This window comes from Macrotis lagotis, chromosome 1 (assembly GCF_037893015.1).
Source record: "Macrotis lagotis isolate mMagLag1 chromosome 1, bilby.v1.9.chrom.fasta, whole genome shotgun sequence".
In the NCBI taxonomy this organism is placed as follows: domain Eukaryota; kingdom Metazoa; phylum Chordata; class Mammalia; order Peramelemorphia; family Peramelidae; genus Macrotis; species Macrotis lagotis.
In genome coordinates, this window is record NC_133658.1 from 688,413,428 (window position 1) to 688,432,915 (window position 19,488).

At 32.5% G+C, this 19,488-nt stretch overlaps 1 protein-coding gene across 2 annotated transcripts in view; it reads left to right on the forward strand.

Annotated features, from left to right (window-relative positions):
- Positions 1–19,488, forward strand: part of OLA1 (Obg like ATPase 1) — a 256,203-nt gene that overhangs the window by 114,255 nt on the left and 122,460 nt on the right. Inside the window, exon 1 of one of the 2 annotated variants that reach the window (XM_074215687.1) lies at positions 17,806–18,222. The exons of the other annotated variant lie outside the window; for it this stretch is intronic. The gene's annotated coding sequence lies outside the window, so the exon portion shown is untranslated. Of the gene's footprint in view, positions 1–17,805; positions 18,223–19,488 lie in introns of those variants that run through there. 2 annotated transcript variants of the gene reach the window in all.

Consider the following 19,488-nt stretch of genomic DNA (forward strand, 5'->3'; position numbering starts at 1 on the left):
AACAGGTTTCACTATTAATGGAATGAAATTGCTCTTTTAAATACAATTACATTTTGTTAAAAAAAATGCTTTTAAAATATCATTATCATGTGTTTTGGCTATCTAAAAGGAACATTAAGTAAGGTAGCCAGACCAATAATGCCAGAAGAATTAAATATCCAAACCTTATAGTGGATTATTTGCTGAAGCAAGCTCTACAAGACTTCAGTGATTAAAAACAGGAAAAACCACACAAGCAGGCCTTTTTATTGTCTTGCAAATAATAAACTAAAACTAAATAAAAGTTTCACATGTGCTTGAACTAGGTTTCTTTAAACAGTATTATACACACAGACATAAATATTAAACTTGATATGATATGGTGATAATACATTAGACCTCATTATAGAGAATACGTGATTAGATGCGTCATAAAATTGGACATCTGCCTCCAAGGGCTTTCAGAGAGGGTGTGAATTCCAATGGTGATGTTACTAATCAGTACATCTATCCTTGAGGCTTTTAGTGAGAGCAGGGATAGTTTTCTATTTTGGAATCATCATTATCTGAAGATGTTCATTTGTATTTTACTTAGGCAACTAGAAAACTTATGTTTGTAGTAACTAAAATAATGCTTATCAAAAAAAAAAGTTTTTGGTGTTGTCCATAAATGAATTCTAGAAATTTTTGTTTAACTTCAGATTTTGAATGCCTTTAGGAAAATGATCAACTTGAATTTAAATTAGAGAACCTCGTTATGTATAAAAGTTTCCCAACAAGCTATAATTTCTAGTTCATCAGGAAGGAATCCAAAATGAAGGCTTTTGACAATGTATTTTGTTGGATTTACTATACTACATTATGGGTCCTTGCTGACCAGAAAAGTTACAATACTGTGTGTGTGTGTGTGTGTGTGTGTCTGTCTGTCTGTCTGTCTGTCTGTCTGTCTATGTATGTCAGTGTATCAGCCATGAATGCTCACATTCCACCAAAAAATGGAAACCAGTAAATAATAGCATTTTGTAAGAGAACAGATAATAACCATATAGAAAACTTTCTAGTATGCCTGATTTATAATCTTAATGGAAATTAAAAAAAATTTTTCTCTAAGAATTGCATTTTTCTTTAATAAAAATAAATTTAAATTAAAAAATAAAGAATTGCATTTAGAGGGACAGCTCGGTGGATAGAGAACCAGTCCTGGATTTAGGAGGACTTGAATTCAAAGTCAGCTTCAGACACTTAATAAATGCCTAGCTGTATGACCTTGGGCAAGTCACTTAACCCGGTTGCCTTAAATAAATAACATTTTTTAAAAAAAGGATTGCATTTGTAAGAATGGCAATCAATAACTTCTTAGAAAAGACACTTCTTTTAGTTGTGTGGTTGAACTTTTTTCTATAAGTCAAAACCTAACTTGTTGTAGTTGTATATATTGTGTAAGTTTAAATATTAAAACTTTAAGATGCTAAAGAACATTCTAAAGAATGTTTCATGGAGTTTTTGCAGAGGAAAATCTGGATCATGTTTTATTATCAGGTTACCTTTTAAATACTTTAGCATAGTGAGAAAAGGATTGATATTGGAGATTGTTCACATCTTCACTGACCTTGAGGTGAATGTACTCGTATTTAAATGCAGAGCAATGGAAGTTAATACTCTGTAAATGCTACTAGTATTTTGCCATTGTTCTTTAAAAGAAGGAATAATCAAAATACTTCTATTACTCAATCCACTAGCTCATTTTATGTTAATTTTTTTAGAATTTTGAAATTTATTATAACTCAGAAAATTATAAGTCAGTAACTTATAATTGGGAAGTATGTTTTGGGATTGTACTTGACAGAAAACTAGATTTATTGAATTTACCTAAAGACGTATCACTGAGCACCAGAAAAATTTAAGGCAATAAGACCAGTAAGAGAAACACTCAGAAACACTGCTTCTCTGGGGACTCAATAATTGAAAGAGAATCATTAATTAGTCATCTGCCCTTGTGTAAAGAATATTGAGCTTATTGCTCTGGCAGCTTCTTCTAAGTCCTGAGAAGGGACAATTCCTTAGGAGTGCCAGTGTTGCCCTTGATTGCTCTATCAATCTTGTGTGAGGGTAGAGATGGAGGTCTGGGGTGGGGAGGAGAAGAGGAGGCTTCTTCCAATGAACTTAGAGTTGTTTGGACACAGAAGAATCTCTTGCCTTTTGCAAGTCTCAGGAGTTTGACAGAAATCTCTGACTTAAATGAACTATTTGTCCTGAAGAGAGCATCATGTTTTTTTTTTCATCATGCTTGTTGAGAGTTAACTAAGGGACAGAAGAGGAAAGCTGCCATACTGCTGGAAAATGATGAGAGCCTGAAGGGGCCAAAGATAGCAAGGTATACAATCTAGAGATGTATTTCCTCACTTTAATCTACCAACGTAGTATAAGTCTGTGCCCACTCTTCAATGTATAGGAGAAAGATCCAGGTTCATGAATAGTATGTGATTATTCCTATTTTTGTCTTTTTAGAGTGTGATTTTTGATTATTCATACTTTTGTGTCCCCCTTTATTTGAGTAACAGGGAGGTTTTGATTATTGCTTTTGCCTTAGCTTTTTGTTAATATTTTATGTTTAAGAGTTAGTTCTAGGAGCAGCTAAGCTAGATGGCACTGTAGATGGAGCACTGGTCCCAGGGCCAGGAGTCAGGAGGACTCAAGTTCAAATGTGGCCTCAGATACTTACTAGTTGTGTGACCCTTGACAAGTCACTTAACTAGGATTGTTCCTTTCCCTCCCCTCTCCCTCTAGTTAATATTCATGATGACTGATTTGAATAAATGAGAAAAACACTGGTGGGGGCTTAGGAACTGCAGTGGTGAGTAATGGGTTCCCCACACATCCTGAGATGACTTCTCTTCCTTGAGAATAGAGAGATAATAGAAAGAATAGAAAGGTGGTAACAAATGGTAAGGGTATCTGGGGGATGCAGTGGCTAGGGTACTAGGCTTGGGGTCAGGGAGACTCTTCTTCCTGAGTTCAAATCCTTCCTCAGACATTTCCTAGCTGTATGATCCAGGGCAAATCACTTAACTTTATTTGCCTCCATTACTTATCTGTTAAATGAGCTGGAGAAGGACATGGCAAAATCTCTTTGCTAAGAAAACCCCAAGTGAAGATTTGGACATAACTGAAATGATTGAACACAAACAGCAGATGGCAAGATGCCCCCTCTGTTGGAAAACTAGATTGGCCAACATGACGGTAGTTTGGGTGGTAACATTAGCCTAAGGAGCAGGAGGATAGAGATGGTGATACTACATCTTAATTGTTAACTTAGAGATTTCACAAGGATAAATGTTGGTTAGTACGAGTATTGAATGTTTGAGTGACATAATGTTGATTTTATTTTTATGGGGAAAAATAATGATAATTTTTGTGAGATGTCAAAATTTATATGATATAGAAATTTAATGCTAAGCTTTATGGCAAGAAAATCCTGCATTTTCAGCTAATGTTGGTTATATCAGTCATCTAGTTAACAAGGATTTACAAATTGCTTACTGTATTCCTGTGCCTACATTAAATGCTATTAAAAATTAAGAATATTTCCTACCCTCAAGGAGTCTACATTTTAAATGTAGAGACAACATGCATATACATAGATATACGGTAAGTTTTTGAGAGGGTAGCATTAGCCACCAAGAGACTGGAAAGGAAGAAGACTTGTTGAACTAAGCCTCGAATGAGACCAAGCATTCTAAGAATCATAAGTAAGAAGGAGAAAGCAGTTTGACATTGATAGTCAGTGCGAAGTTTCATGTGTGAGGAAGTAAATTAATATTATTGAATTGTAGAGTTTGGATAGGGGGAGTAAGGCATAAGAAGGACCAGTAAGGTAGAACAAAACATGCTGTGATAAGCTTATATGCCACATAAGTTTATACTTGTTCTTAGAGTAATAAAGAGCCACTAATATTTATATTGGTGTGTGAGTGTATGTATATGTAAAGGGATGGGGCTGTGATGTAGACAGATCTATGCTTAAGGAAAACAATTTTGACAACTTTGTGGAGGATTGAATTGGAATGGGGAAAAACATGGCTCAGGAAGACCAATTTTGCTTTGCAGTAATCCAAGTGAGAGTCAATAAGGATCTGAACGAAAGAGGTGACTGTGACTAGAGAAAAGGGACATTACTGAGAGGTGTTGTGGAGAAAGAAACATTAAGTTTTGTCAAATGATTAAATAATGAGTAAGGTTGGAAACCTGGGTGCCTAGAAGGATGGTGTATCCTAGAATATATTAGGGAAGTTTGAAAGGGGGTTTGTGGGAGGAGGGACATACTGAATTCAGTTTTGTAAATGTTGAGTTTGATATATTTATGGGATATCAAATTCTAGATGTCCAAGAAGCAATTGTTGAAATGACACTGGCTCTAGGGTTATTTGAATCTAGAAATCATCTATAAAGATTTTTTTTGGCAATAAATGTTTTTATTGTTTATTCCCTCCATCTCGTTTCACTCCCCCCCCCCCCCCCGCCATAGAAGGCAGTCTGATAGTCTTTAGATTGTTTCCATGGTATACATTAATCAACATTGAATGTGTTGAGAGAGAAATTATATCCTTAAAGAAAAAATAAAATATGAGAAATAGCAAAATTACATAATAAGATACCTTTGTTTAAACTCCACAATTTTTTCTTTGAATACAGATGGTATTCTCCATCACAGATAGCCTGATTGTTGCACTGATGAAATGAACAAGTCCATTAAGAATGACCATCAACCCCATATTGATGTTGGGGTGTGAGATGATACTTTTTGAATTAACAATTTTAAATTAATAAATTTATTCTCTGTACTTCACTGAGTGGGAGGAGGAGTGAGGACAGCATTATTATAACAAAAATGCATAGTTAAGCAAAACAAATAAATGGCGAAGAAGAGAGGGAAGATTTGAGGAGAGGGTACTCAGATACAACACACTTCTGAGCAGGGACAGGGTTGAAAGGAGAGAGGGAATAGAATAAATGAGATTGGGGAGGAATAGAGTGGAGGGAGATACAGTTAGTAATAGCAACTGTGAGAAAAATATTGAATCAACTTCTCTAGTGGACTTAGGATCCCAGAGACAGAGCCTTTGGAATCTGAACACAGACTGAAGTATGCTTTTTTCCTCTTTAACTGTTCTTGAGCTTTCTCTATCTTTTTGGGGGGTAGGGTTTATGTTTACTCTCACAACAAGATTATTGTAATAATATAAAATAAATAAAACAAATTGTTAAAACAAAAAAGAATGTAATTATCTAAGAAGAGATCCTTACCTAAGAGTGTGAGATCCTGCAGACTTGTAAATAGGATGAGGGTTGAGAAAAGGTCATTATATTTGATAGTTAAAAGCTCATTGGAAATATTGCAGAAAGCAGTTTCACTTGGAAGCCATGGGGAAAGACACAAGAATAATATAATTAGGAGTATGTTACCTACATGTTAGTAAAAGAAATTTCAAAGAGTTTATGATAGCTTTAGTTCCTCAGGAACTACAGAAGGCTTAGAAGAATAGCAGATTTCAGAAATTTTGACAGTATTATCATGAATGATTTCAATGAAGATGAAAATATAGGACTGACAATGACACTAATGTAGCAAAATATAGAAAAGAAAGTCTTGAAACCAAGAAAGGTTAAAGGAAAAATTGCCTGAGGAAGAAAAAGAGACATTTTTTTTAAAGAGATTGATGTATGTACAGATGCATTTCAAACATAATTTGGATTGGACAAAGACACAGAAAATGGAACTATGGACGGATACTAGAACATGAAAGTGAGCCATGGAACAGAGTGGTTAGACTAATATCAGGAGTGGTAAGACTTAATTAAAATGAATTGTGATTGACTAGGAAAGCGAGGACTGGAAGTATTTCTTTAAAAAAAAATTTATTATAGAAAGGAATTAGATCAAAGATGATTAATGTTTAACTTGTTTGTGTTTTATCTACCACATTAAAAGATTTTTGTATTGGAAAGGGCTGAATAAAAAGACCATTTGGGAGTTCTTAAACAAGAGAGGAAAAACACACTTTGCTGTTCTCCATTTAGAATGGAAGCTTCAAAATATAAGCACAATATTAGACCATATCCCCCCCCCCTTTTTTTTTTACTTATAAAGATTTTATTTATTCGGAGTTTTACAGTTTTTCCCCTAATCTTACTTCTCTCCCCCCACCCCACACAGAAGGCAATTTGCCAGTCTTTACATTGTTTCCATGGTATACATTGATCCAAATTGAATGTAATGAGAGAGAAATCATATCCTTAAAGAAGAAACTTAAAATATAAGAAATAGCAAGATCAGAAAATAAAATATCAGTTTTTTTTTCCTAAATTAAAGGTAATAGTCCTTGGTCTTTGTTCAAATGCCACAGTTCTTTCTCTGGATACAGATGGTATTCTGCATTGTAGACAGCTCCAAATTTAGACTATATTTTCAAAAGATGGTTATTGTACCTTTAGAAAAGGACACCATGATCATAGAGAGTCTGCATGACTTCAACAAGAACAAGTTTTATGAAAATTTACTTATTTCGAGAACCTGCAGATATAGTTTACCTTGATTTTAGCAAAGCAATTTCATAAAATATCTGATGCTGTTCTTATGTTAAAGGATGATGTAAAGTAGACATTAATATATTAGTTAATATTAATTGGTCTGGTGGACATTTTAGGATTAGAATTGGCAATTAAGAGCTTGTTGGTGATCAGATTTGGAGAAAATAGATTGCAGAGAGCTCTTATCAGTTAGGTTATTTTTTTTTCCCCCATGAAATATGAAACAAGATTTTCAGCTGAGCCAGTTTAGGGAGGGAGAGCCATGAAAGGTTTAAGAAGAGATGAAAATGTTTGAAAAAGCTACTGTGATGAATCAGTGAATCAACTATGGGGGCAAAAAAAATCGCCTTTCTACATGGAAGGCTCAGGTGAGAACATATAATGTTAATTTGTACTGGAGCCAGTCAGTATAGTTTTCATCTTTTATCTGCAATTTGGGTCAGTAGCACATGAATTTAAGTGAAAGCAGTAGATGGTGGAAGGCTGAAGAAGTTAGGCAGGGCAAGATCAGTGGTAGGATTTGGGACAAGGGACTCGAGGAAAGTGAAGTTGAACTGGTTCACCAGGAGATCAAGATAGCAAAGGAAGAAAGACAAGGCAAGGGTGATAATCTAGGAAAGAATAGAGGGTGGAGAAACTAGAGATCAAAATTAAGGAAAACAAAAGGGTGTTATGGGATGTAAAGCAGAGGGTTATGAATGTTGAATTAAATGGCAACAGGGAAATGTCATTAGCATTTTTGTGGCAGAGAGAAAGGGAGGATATTCCACAGAAAGGGAGGATATTCTCTTAGGAAATATTAGTTTTGGACAGCATCTGTTTTTAATGCATTACTGATGATTTTTTAAATAAGTTTTTTTCATGTCTTTTTAATATATGCATAGTTGCCCACAGTATCTTACCCCTTCTGTGTTTCACAGATCCATCCCTCATATCAAATAGTAGTTTTAAAGACAAAAGAAAGGGAAAAAATCATATCTGATCAGTAGCTTGAAAAAGTTTATCTTCTCATATTTCTGCATTTGAATTATGCTTGATCTTTATAATATTCTTACATTCACTTTTAATTTTTTAGTTATATGGTTGTTAATTTCCTTTTGCATTGTTGTAGTTACTATGAATATTGTTTTCTTGTCTGTTTTCTCTGAATAGATTGATAGATATTTTTCTATGCTTCTTTGTATTCAACATATACACTTTTTTACAGTACAGCAGTATTCTGTTATGTTCCTTTACCACAATTCTTTTAGCCATTCTCTAATCTATGGAAATCTACTTTGTTTCCAGTTAAAGTTCTGCTATAAGTATTTGGGAATATATAGAACATTTGGAACGTTTCATCTTATTAAGTGGCTTCTTTAGTATTTAGCCATAGTAATAGAATTTCTATTTCAAATGGTATCAACATTTTACTTTATTTGTATAATTTCAAATTGCTTTCCAAAATGACTGTAATATTTCATAACTCTTTGTATTATTAATATACCTGTCATTGAATGATTCCTCCCATATAACTATTGCCATTTTTTGGTCATCTTTGTCTATTTTTCAAGGAGTTGAAATCTCAAGGTTTTGATTTGTATCTCACTTATAATTAGTGATTTAAGTGGTTGTGTATACTTATAAATTCTTCTGGGAGCTGTTTGTTCACATTGCTTGACCCATTTTTCTTTTAATTCTTTATATATTTTGAATATTATCAAAGAAATTTGATCCAAAGTTTCCCTCCCTCCCTCCCCATTAAACCACTTTTCTTCTTATCCATGTTGCATTGATTTTGTCTGTGTTGAAACTTCAGTTTTCATATCTATTCTTTTAAAATAGCTACCAATTCTTATTAAGTTAAGAATATATATCTAACCTATAGTTGTAAAAAGTTACTATTTGCTTCTCTTTCAACTTTTTTTTAAAGGTATGATCTTTAATGTTATTCTAAATCTAAGCCTTATTTTGCTATATTGATTTCTAGTTTGCCTGTCAGTTTTTAATCACAAAATGAATTTTTTCCTTGTTATCAAACATTGGGGCTTTGAGATACACTGTTCCTTATCCTCCCTTGTCTAGTCTGTTCCTATGATTAACCTTTTTTTTAAACCAATTCCACATGGTTTTGATGACTGCTCTTTTTTATTATAGTTTTATGGTTCCTTCTTCATTGCTACTTCTTTTCACCAATTTGTTAAACCTATATTTTGTTTTGTTTTCTCAAGTGAATTGTTATTATTTTATCAAGTTCCACAAAGTATCACCTTGTTAATTTGGTTAGTATATCATTCAAAATTTAAATTAACTAAAGTGTTTTTATTTTATTGGCAAAGAGCAGTCAAGAGCACTGAATATTCCTCTAGCTATTTAAGATGTTCTTTATTTCAAAGAGAATTTTGTAATTGAATTTATAAATGTCTTTTTTTTATTTTGTTAATTAATACTACACAGAAATTTTGTTTATTTTTGAGAATTTACTTTGTAGTCTGCAACTTTCCTAAAGTTGTTGTCTCAATAAATTCTTTTCAATTTTCTAGCATTTTTCCAAGTATATCATATCTTCAGGAAAATAAGTTATTTCCTCTTTTATTCATTGTCATACCTTTAATTTTTTTCTCTCATTACTATTGCTAGCATTTCCAGATCTAGGTAAAATTATCGTGGGGAAAATGGGAATGCATGCTCTCTATCAGTATTTATTGAGAAATAATTTAGTATATCTCTTTTACATATTGTGGTTATTCTTTTAGATAGGTTCTTCTATGCCTATGCTTATTTTAACATAAATAAAAACTATTATTTACTGAAAGTTTTTTCTCCATTTGTTGAGATAATCATGAGGTTTTGAATATTTTGGTTTTTAAAATGATTAATCATTATTATTGTTATTTAAATATCCATTATTGTATTATCATTCTTATGTAATTAATTATTATTTATTATAATTATATTTATATATTAATAATTATAATTATATTATAATTATAATTAATTACTATTGAATCTTGCATCACTGTCATAAAGCCTATTTGGTCATATTGAATGATTTCTTGGATGAATTGCTTTAGTCAGTGTGATAAAATTTTTTAAAAAATATTTAAATGACTATTAATGATATGGGTCTATGGTTTTCCTTTTGTGTTTTATCTTTCCTCAGTTTAGGCATTAGGACTATATTTGTCTCAAAGATTTTGGTAGAGTGTTTTCTCAATTTTAAGACAATTTGTGAAGTAGGGTTAGTAATTGTGCTTTATATGTTTGTTAGATGTCTCTTTTGTGAATCCATTTGGATCAGGTGGTTTTTTTCCCCCCTTTTTTAATTCCTTTACAGCTAGGTGCTATTTGCTTTTCTAAAATTGGCTTAAGATCACGATCTGAGCTTCCGATAGTTTGGGTATTTTATATTTTTGAAGGTATTCTATTTCATTTGTGTTCTCAGTTCTGTTTGCATATAACTGTCCATAATAGGTTCTGATTATTCTTTCAATTTTTATCTGTTTTGTGGGGGATTTTATCTTTCTCTGAGCCCCCTGCATTTTGGAACACATTCCATTCTTTGTGTTTTCTGGTGAGAGTAGAATAGGCTTGTATTAATAGAATTTTATTTGCATTTGACCATCTTTCTCCTGGCTTCTTGATGAACTTATTTCTGATTCAAAATTGTCAAATTTTACCATGCTATATCTTGGGGTTTGTATTCTTGGGTTTTTGTTTGTTTGTTTTTGTTTTTATGGAGGTAATCATGTATTCTTTCAATTGGTGTCCTGGGTAATTATCTTGTGTTATTATTTTTTATCATGATGTTCGGGTTTTTTTGACTTACTTTCTTCTGTGAAGCCTATGATCCTTAGGTTGTCTCTATATATCCTATCTTTTAGATAGATAACATATTTTCTTTTACTATTGTTATATTGCTTCTTTTTTTTCTATAATGTCCTTTTCCTGTTTTTCTGGTTTTTTAAAAATCTTTTTGCATTCCCAAACCATTTTTTTCTCTTTTGTGCTTTGGTGAGACTCACTATTGCAGATTCAAAATTTTCTCTTTTGTTAATTATTTTTGCTGTGAAGGTCAAAAATTTTGCTTTCATAATTCCCATTTTTCTTTTAAGCTCTTCAGGAACAGTGTATAGTGATTCCCTATTCTCCAATTCCACAAGGTCTTCTGTCTCAAGTTTTGAATTGTTTTCCTTTTTTGTATTCCTTTCCCCCAGTAGAGGGCCTGAACTTATTTAATGGATTTCATATTTAATAGATCCATATTACCTTCTACTTTTAACATTTGATTTGTCTTTGTAACTTAGATAACTAGTTTTCTTCTTCTTGAAGTCTTTGATGTTTTTAGTCCCCCCCACCCCCCATTATCCCTAGGGTAGGATCTCAAAGTATGTTAAATTTCCTTCTGTTCTGGACATTTTTCAGTTTATCAGTATAGGTTTCTGCCCCAAGTTGATTGCTGTATAGTCACGCTGAGTGCCACACAGACCTCAACTTCCACACACTGTAGTGGATATTTAGTATTTATTTCCAGAACACAGTTGTTTATAAGGACAGTCAATAAAATAACCAACTATCAGTTACTTATTAATCCATGACCTCTGCTATGCTCAAATTATCTTAGATTATCCCCAGGATCTTCTTTTAAATGAACACTCATCAGCTAATTAAACTAATATTCCCCAAAGAATCTGAAAGTTAGTAAGTACCTGAATAGTTAGCTATCTAGCCTCTTGTACTTTCTCTCTGCTCTAATATCTAGTTCTTGAGAATCTGAACAAAGAAGTGGAACAACTGTGGATTTACAGTTAAGGTAATACATTAACTATATCTTCTCTCCTGATGAGTTCCTTTGGGTCATTGTGTCATTAATGAACTACCTGTTTTCTACTATCTTGATTTAATCTATCATAGTAGTACATCCCTTCTACTGGTGACAGCAATGTAATAAGCACCCAGAGATTTTAATTAATTCATCCCCCTATTGTTCCTATATGTAACTAGATTAATTTTTTACTTTTTCCCTTAATTTTGTTTATAGTTGCTTCCAGTATATAAATATTTTTTACTTCCAGTATCTTTGACTTTCAGATGAATTACCTTTTAGATGAAATGAGATAAATTTCTATCTTTAATAAGATCTTAATGAGTTAAAAATACATTAGAATAGATAGCATGAATTATGGAAAGAGCATTAGGCTTGGAGTACTTGGTTCAGTCTTTGCTTTGATAATACTTTTGTTACCATGGGGATTTAATTTTTCCTCCTTAATTTTCTTATCTGTAACTTGGGATAAAAATAGCCTACTTTTCAGGATCTTGTGCTTTGTCATCTTAAAATCCTTGAGAAATAAGAGTTTTTGTTACTGCTCCTATTATTAATGTTAGATGAATTCAAGAAGAGGTAAAATTTAAATTAAATTAAAAAATTAATAGGATTTATTCAAGGCAATATGGTGGTGCAGTGGAGAGACTGTTGGGCCTGAAGTCATTTTCTTGAGTTCAAATCTGGCCTCAGACATTGTGTGATCCTGGGCAAGTCACTTAACCCCAGTTCGCCTTATTCCTCATTTGTAAAATGAGCTGGAGAAGGAAATGGCAGACCATTTTAGTATCTCTGCCAAGAAAACTTCTCTAAATGGAGTCACACAGAACTGAAAGGTGACTGAACAACAATAAAGAATTTCTGCAGAAGGGATGGGGGAAGGCGAGACCATTTTATGCATGGAATATCCATGGCACAGAGTTAAGAAGGTAGAGAGATCATAGATAGCCTTGAATGCCAGGCTATGATATCTGATACCATTATTTATGTCAACAGTAACTATATAATCTCTTCTTGACAGCTGTTCCAAAGAAGCATAATCCCTGGAAATTTTTGCTATAATAGCAAGATTTTAGACATCATCCCAGCAATAGTGTTTGAGCTTATTATCAGTCTATTTGTGGCATACATATCAGTTCCTAGAGTCAGGTTATCTCAACTGAAGTAGTGATGCCACTGATGTAGACATTTCCTGGTGAGGAAATTCCTTTTTCCAATTCAGATCAGCACTTTCTTTGCATCTTAGAATTTTAGAGTTTGCTAAGGCACTGAGAATTTAAATCATTTAATCAGAGGATGTATCAGAAGTGGGATTTAGAACCACCTCTTCCTGGATCTTAGCTCAGCTTGCCATCTTTCTGTCATTGCCCTTGGTGAATAAATGGTGAATTGCAGACCACAGAATATCAAGAAAGGAAACTCAGTATTTCATCTAGTATATCCTATACCCTGCTGTGACATAACTGTTAGATAAATGATTATCCAGGCTTTATTTGAACACCTTCAATCAAGGGAAACCTCCTTAGACAATGTATTCTTCTTTTGGATATTTTGGATGTTAGGAAGTTTTTTCCCTTATTGCAAGGCTAACCTCTTTACAACTTTATTCATTGTTCTCTACCCCCCACCCCTGCCACCCCGGGCCTAGAGGACCAAGCCTATTTCTTCTGCTTTAAAGCCTGTCAAATACAATCATATCCCAATTAATGCAAATAATAAATCCCTATACAGTGATCACATGTATTTGAATGAAAACTTTATAAAGTTGTGAAATATGTAAAATAAAATAATGGGTTATAGCTCAGCAGAAATGTGTATTGGGTGTTCATATTTGCAACTATTTCTTGGGATTCATTATTCTTTGACCTAGTTTTTTACTTGAAATTTGTCCACTCTTCTCCAGGCAAAACTTCTCCAGTTCCTTCCACTGATTCTCATTTAGTGCAATTCTCACAAGACCTTTCACCATTCTTATTTTGTTTTTTGGCAAGGCAGTGGGGTTAAGTGACTTGCCCAAGGTCACACAGCTAAGTAATTATTATTAAGTGTCTGAGGCTGGATTAGAATTCAGGTACTCCTGACTCCAGGGTTGGTGCTCTATCCACTGCACTACCTAGCCACCCCCCCTTCACCATTCTTGTTTTCTACTTTAGAGCCTTTCCAGTTTATCTGTGTTCTTACTAAAACTAGAACTAAAAATAGTATTGCATCTGTCTGACCAAAGTAGAAGATAATATGCCACCTGCCTAATAATCATCACCATGTCTCAAGGTTATAATTGCTTTCTTGCTGCCATATTATGCTCTTTATTGAGTGAACTTGTAGTTCACTAAAATCCAGAGAACTTTTTTTAGGTGAACTGTTTTCTATCTCCATCTTTCCCATTTGGTTCTTGTGAAGTTGTTTTTTTAAAAAAGCAAGACTTCCACTGATTTCTCTTTAAATTCATATTTGATTTGGCCCAATGTTCTGCCCTATTAGGATCTTATTGAACTTTGTCTAATTCTGTCATCCAGTGTGTTAGGTATCCCTTCCAGCTTTGTGCCTTCTTTAAATTTGATATGTAGGCCACCTATGCCTTTATCCAAGTCATTGACAAAAATGTTAACCACAAGCTCAGATGCCTGGGTCACTCCACTGGAGATGCCTTTCAAGGAACCATTAATCACTACCCTTTAGAACCAGTCATTCATCCCTTTTCAAAGCTATGTAATTTTATTATCCTCTTACCTACATATTTCAGGTTTCTTTTCCCCCACAAGAAAATTCTTTGTCTATGGGAATTCATTATTTATTAGGATTCTTTCAAATTCTCATATGGCAGCTTGATAGAGAAATAACTTGTAGCAGTTTTGTGTCTGAAGGAACTTGAAGGCTTAGTATTTTATTGAAGTGTATTGCATTGTCTTTGTTCAGAAAAGGTGCTGGCCATCTTACTGCTCCCTGCTGTTTGAGGGGTGAAACAGCACAATTGCTGAAGCTGCTTTTCTTCTGTATGCTGCCCTAGTCAGAGGTCAAGTGTTCTGATAACAGCACTGTAGCTGCTATTGATGAAATAGAGTACCGCCACAGGAAAAAAATGTCTGATGTGATCATTTGCCCAAATTTCTAGTTCTGGTTTTGGAGATGAACAGTCTAGTATATTTACACACTATTATCATTGTTCAAGGAAGAGACAGATGTAGCGATTAGTAAATTAATAATAAGATTTGATAGATATAGATCATAAATTCTTTGGTATTTACATTATTTTCAAATCTTTGGGGTTTTTGTATTTGTATAGCTAAAAAGTGACATTTTTACCAAACTATATTTTATGATGGAATCTTTGTCTTTTTGATTCATTGAGAGAAGTGTTTCCACTAATGTTAATTAGCTAGTAACTGCTGTTTTCAGTGTGCTTCAATTACTGTATGTTGCTTGATTATATGTTATGAAATAAACTTAAGGTTACTTGCTAGACTGTAAAACAGTAGTTATGTATTAGCTTACTCTTAGGGAACAGGTTCTATAAATGTGGGCGAAGAGATCAAAAAGGAAGTTTAAAATGAATGTACTTTTTAGACAGTTTATTACTAAGTTGTCTTGGGAAATTAAAGTTTACAATTCCTATACCTGGTGTCCAGTTCCAATTTACATATATAATTTTGCATGTGTTTATTTCTCAATTTTGTCCATCATAGTTACATGTGGTCTATAAGCATGAAACGAACTTATTTTTTATGAATCCCTCAGAGGTGTCAGAATTTAATAAGAGATAAATTTACCTTTGTTCTAAGAATATTCATTAGAACGTAGTAAAAGAAAAGTTTTTTTAAAACAATAAAAGATCCTTTGTTGCAGATGTCAAGTAATAAATAGCAAGAAAATCAAATTGTTTTAACTATACAGGATTTTCGAGATCATCTAATCATGTTAATAGATGAAACAAAGCCCCAGAATGGCTTACTTTCACACAGCCAGGAAGTGGCACTGTTCTGATTTGAACCCAAGTCTTAGAATCCTAGGATCATTCAGGTTTTTTTTTCCCATTACAACAAGTTAGCATACATTGAATGTATTTATGTATTGTGAAAACTTCCAAGTCATTACTTAAACTTTAATAATTTAACAATTTTTATTTATTCCTCATTTTTGCATATTATCAGTTCAATCTGAACTTGCTCTATTAAATGTTGACTTGACAATCCATTCCATTTCTACCCTACACCCTAAAACAACCCACCACCACCACAACAAGCTATTCAATAAAAATAAGATTAGTGACTTTTTTTTTGAAATCAAGCTATGAGTTCCAAAAGAATGATGTTTAATACACAGAACTATAAAATTTGAATGATTAGGAGTGAGTCTTAAGTAAAATAATACTCTTTCATCCTTTCTCTGAATTATGAAATCTCAATTTAAACCATTTGTTTTTCATTAAATAACTAATCTGACCTTGGAGACAACTGATAGCTTTAATATTTGTTCATAATAGCCAAATTCGGCTCTCTATAGCAGAGAATGCTTCCATTACCTATGAAATTTTTCTTTGTCTTTTTTTCTTTGATATAAATGATTTTCTGTTTTGCCATCAGATGGGGAGTAAAACTACTTAATGTTCAGTTGCTGCATAATTTTTAAATTTTCTGTATTTGTATTTGAACTTGAATGGACTAAGATTTTTAGTAATGTTTAGACATTTTTCTATTCTGATTTAAAATAAGTTATACAGGATGTCCTCAATCATAGACAGTTTTATGCTACTGAAGCTTAAAATTGCATTAAGACTTTTAGATCATCCTGTTATATCTCTGACTGTATACTAATTGATTTACAAAATACTTCAAGGTAGCTTTCTGTATTAGAAAAATATTCCTCTATACCCTACCCCCCCTTGTTCTGTTAACATTTCTTCTTATGAGAAGTGAATATTCTGAAAATTAAAGTTAAATGGCATATATGGAGAAACTGTAATAGTTTTAAAATTTTTTCATTGATAAATTGATTGATTTTCTTGATCATAAACCAAATGATTTCTATATTATATTACTTTTGCCCTATTAAGCCTATTTTTCTTTTCAGAAATTTGTTATACTATGGTAGTAATATTAACAAGAAGTGTTGACAATGAAAAAAAATCCCTTTTGTGTTCTTTATTATCCATAGAGAGTGGAGGAAGTGTGAGATTACAATAGGAAATTATATACTAATCCTCTCAGGTGTAAAGATTATCAAATTGAACTTGATGTATTTATAATTACAGATTTTATAAGGATACCTCTTTCTAGCAACAAAAATGAACACCTCCATTTGCATAATATAAAGCATATTTAAATTTTGTATATATAAAGCTCTCTAATGTGTTATGCATTATAGTTGGGAATTATATTTTATGGATAAAAAGTTGAAACTTTTGAGGAAAAGTTTACATAAACATCTACCTATTTTTATATGTATTAGAATCATGTTTTACATGTAATCATTTATATGGATTGGAATCATTACACAAACTTTCTTAAAAAATGAAATTTGTCATTCACATTTTGAATATAAAAATTTTGGTGCCCTGTTTTTAATTGACTAAAATAATGTTCTATTGACTATACTAGTTTATTTCTTTTCTATGGTGTTTTTCTTTTACTTAATCTTAAAGTTAGTAGAATTAGTTTGGTGTTTTCCCTAAAAATTATATTTTTATAATGAGAAAATAGGTTAATTCAGCTTCAGAGTGAATGAAATTCATATTTTTGACTGATATTTGTAAGGAACACTAAAAATAATTTCTGAAACAAAAACTATTCAGCTTTTTTTCACAATGTAAAATGTAGCTTATAGAAATTTAAATTAGTGTTGTTAGCTACAGCATAAAGAACAGAAATGTCAACATTGCCCTTGAAGCTAATCTTAATTTTTTAAGTGCTTGAATGAAATATTTAAAGGTTGAAAAATAGTACATGGGAAAAAATGTAAAATTTTATAAATCTGTCATGTTTTTTAAAAGAACTTAATCATTTTCAGCCCTATGAATTAATTGATTTTTTTCTTTTCGTAGCTTCAGAGAAAATTCATTCTGTAGTGACATTTGTTTGAGCTTTGTTAATTGAACTTCTAATGGTCTGCCTGAAAAGTCTTATTGACAGTTTCAATTTTACATAATATTAAAAATTTTAATTTATCACAAAGTTTGTTATAGTTTGCTTATAGGTTCTGTCCTTTGTTGCAGAAAAGGATGATACTGTAAAACTGAATTTATACTGATTTTTAAGAAGCAGATATTTGTACAAAGCAGCTTGGAAGTGCAAAGATCTATGTCAATATTCAGAATTCATATTTTCCTTGAACAGAAGGTTGTGATAAAATGGAACATGGTGTGTTTTCATTGCCTGTTGAAAGACTTTCATGCAGTTAAAATAAGCATTTTGATGGTGGTTGAATTAAGAGTTTTTGTCAGTCTCTTCTCATCATGGATGATTAGACTAAAACGTCTGCTTGTCTTGACTTGAGATCACCACAGCTTCAGATAACATGCTTTGTGATTGAAGGTCGAAATATTTTGAATTCTAATAGGCTGCCAGATGAATTGCTTGAAATAGACTGTAAAATTTCAAGGCTTCCTTTTCCATCTGCTGTGAAAAGAACCATTGGGAATGGTTGAGCTTGATGATCATAGAATTACTGGATGGTGATTCTAAAACCCTCAAAGGGAAGTTGCTATGGAGATCTAGTTCCAAACTGTGAAATGATTCACCTTTGAAAGGCTTCAGGGTCTGAGAAGCTGAACACATCATTGTTCAGGTGGTCATTGGTTAGGAAATTGCTGGTGCCTGTGTAATCAGCACTCCTGTGGTAGTTAACGATCTAAAAAGGTTTGTTCTGAATGATGTGGGACAACAGCAATGTGCATAAGATGGCTTCTCTCAATCATAGTTTGCTCAGTCTGATGCTTGTAAAAAAATATAGCAGACTAAATAACAGAGAAATGAACTGCTTCATTGAGAAAGTCTTTTGAAAACAAAATTTTGCACTGATGGGTTTGACATCGAAAGTAAATAGGGACAAATGTTTCCAATGTAAAGAAGTTATGGTTGCAAAAACATACTTTGTTTTTATTTTTTATTTTTTACTGAGATGTGTGATGTGAAAGATTAAGGTGGTAGAAATTGGAAAAAGGATAGGATGGAATTAGTATTTGTGTAAGTTGAAGACTTTATCATGATGAATTCAAATATTTTCATTTCCTTGTAGTTTCTAAGCGTAGTATACAAAGAGTCTCCATTTAGACTGAAGTCTTTTAAGGCTTCCCAACATCCTACTTTTAGGCTATCACTTTGGATAAATATTCAATCATTAAGTAAAAAGTATTTTAATTAATTATATTGTATTATAAATGTCCATAAGGGTACTTGCGTATTAAAAGTAGCATTAGGTTCATACATTTTTTAGAACTGGACAAGATCACCAACTGGGTAAGAGATCTGGATCTTCAAAGATCTTAGAATGTCATTTGAAGCAGTCAAGTACACCTCTTCATTTTACTGATGAAGACATAGGTTCAATATTTACCCAAGGTCATATAGGAAAAAGGTAGCAGAAACAAGATTTGAATTCACTTCCTTTCACTACAAATTAGCCCATTTCATCACATTATGTTGCCTGCCTTTTGTCTCAAAGATTTTTTTAAATTTTAAATTAGTAGCCTTAAATGTTTCAATTTTTAAAATCTCTATGTGTTATTCAGATTTTCCCATGACTGAATTTTGAAATTAAATTCAAATAAGATTTTAGAATTCATTTGTGAAGAAGCTGCTACTACTACTTGTTTTCTTAAAAATTTTCAGGTTAAGTACCTATTAAAATTAATTTCTTAAAAGCCTCAAAAGTCTTGAAATACAATCGTTGAATATGGAACTTTATCCCATTATCATTTTATGTCTTGAAATTACATGAGAACCTGAATAGTTCTCCTAATGTTTGAATGGAACTTTTTTTGCCCCACCTGTTAAGTCATTTATAGAACCAAGATTACTGGAGTCATTTTGATTCCTTATGGTGCCAACTATGTTATCATTCATATTATCCTAGTCACCATTGTAATAGGTTTAACAAATATTATTGAATGTTATCAAATGAGA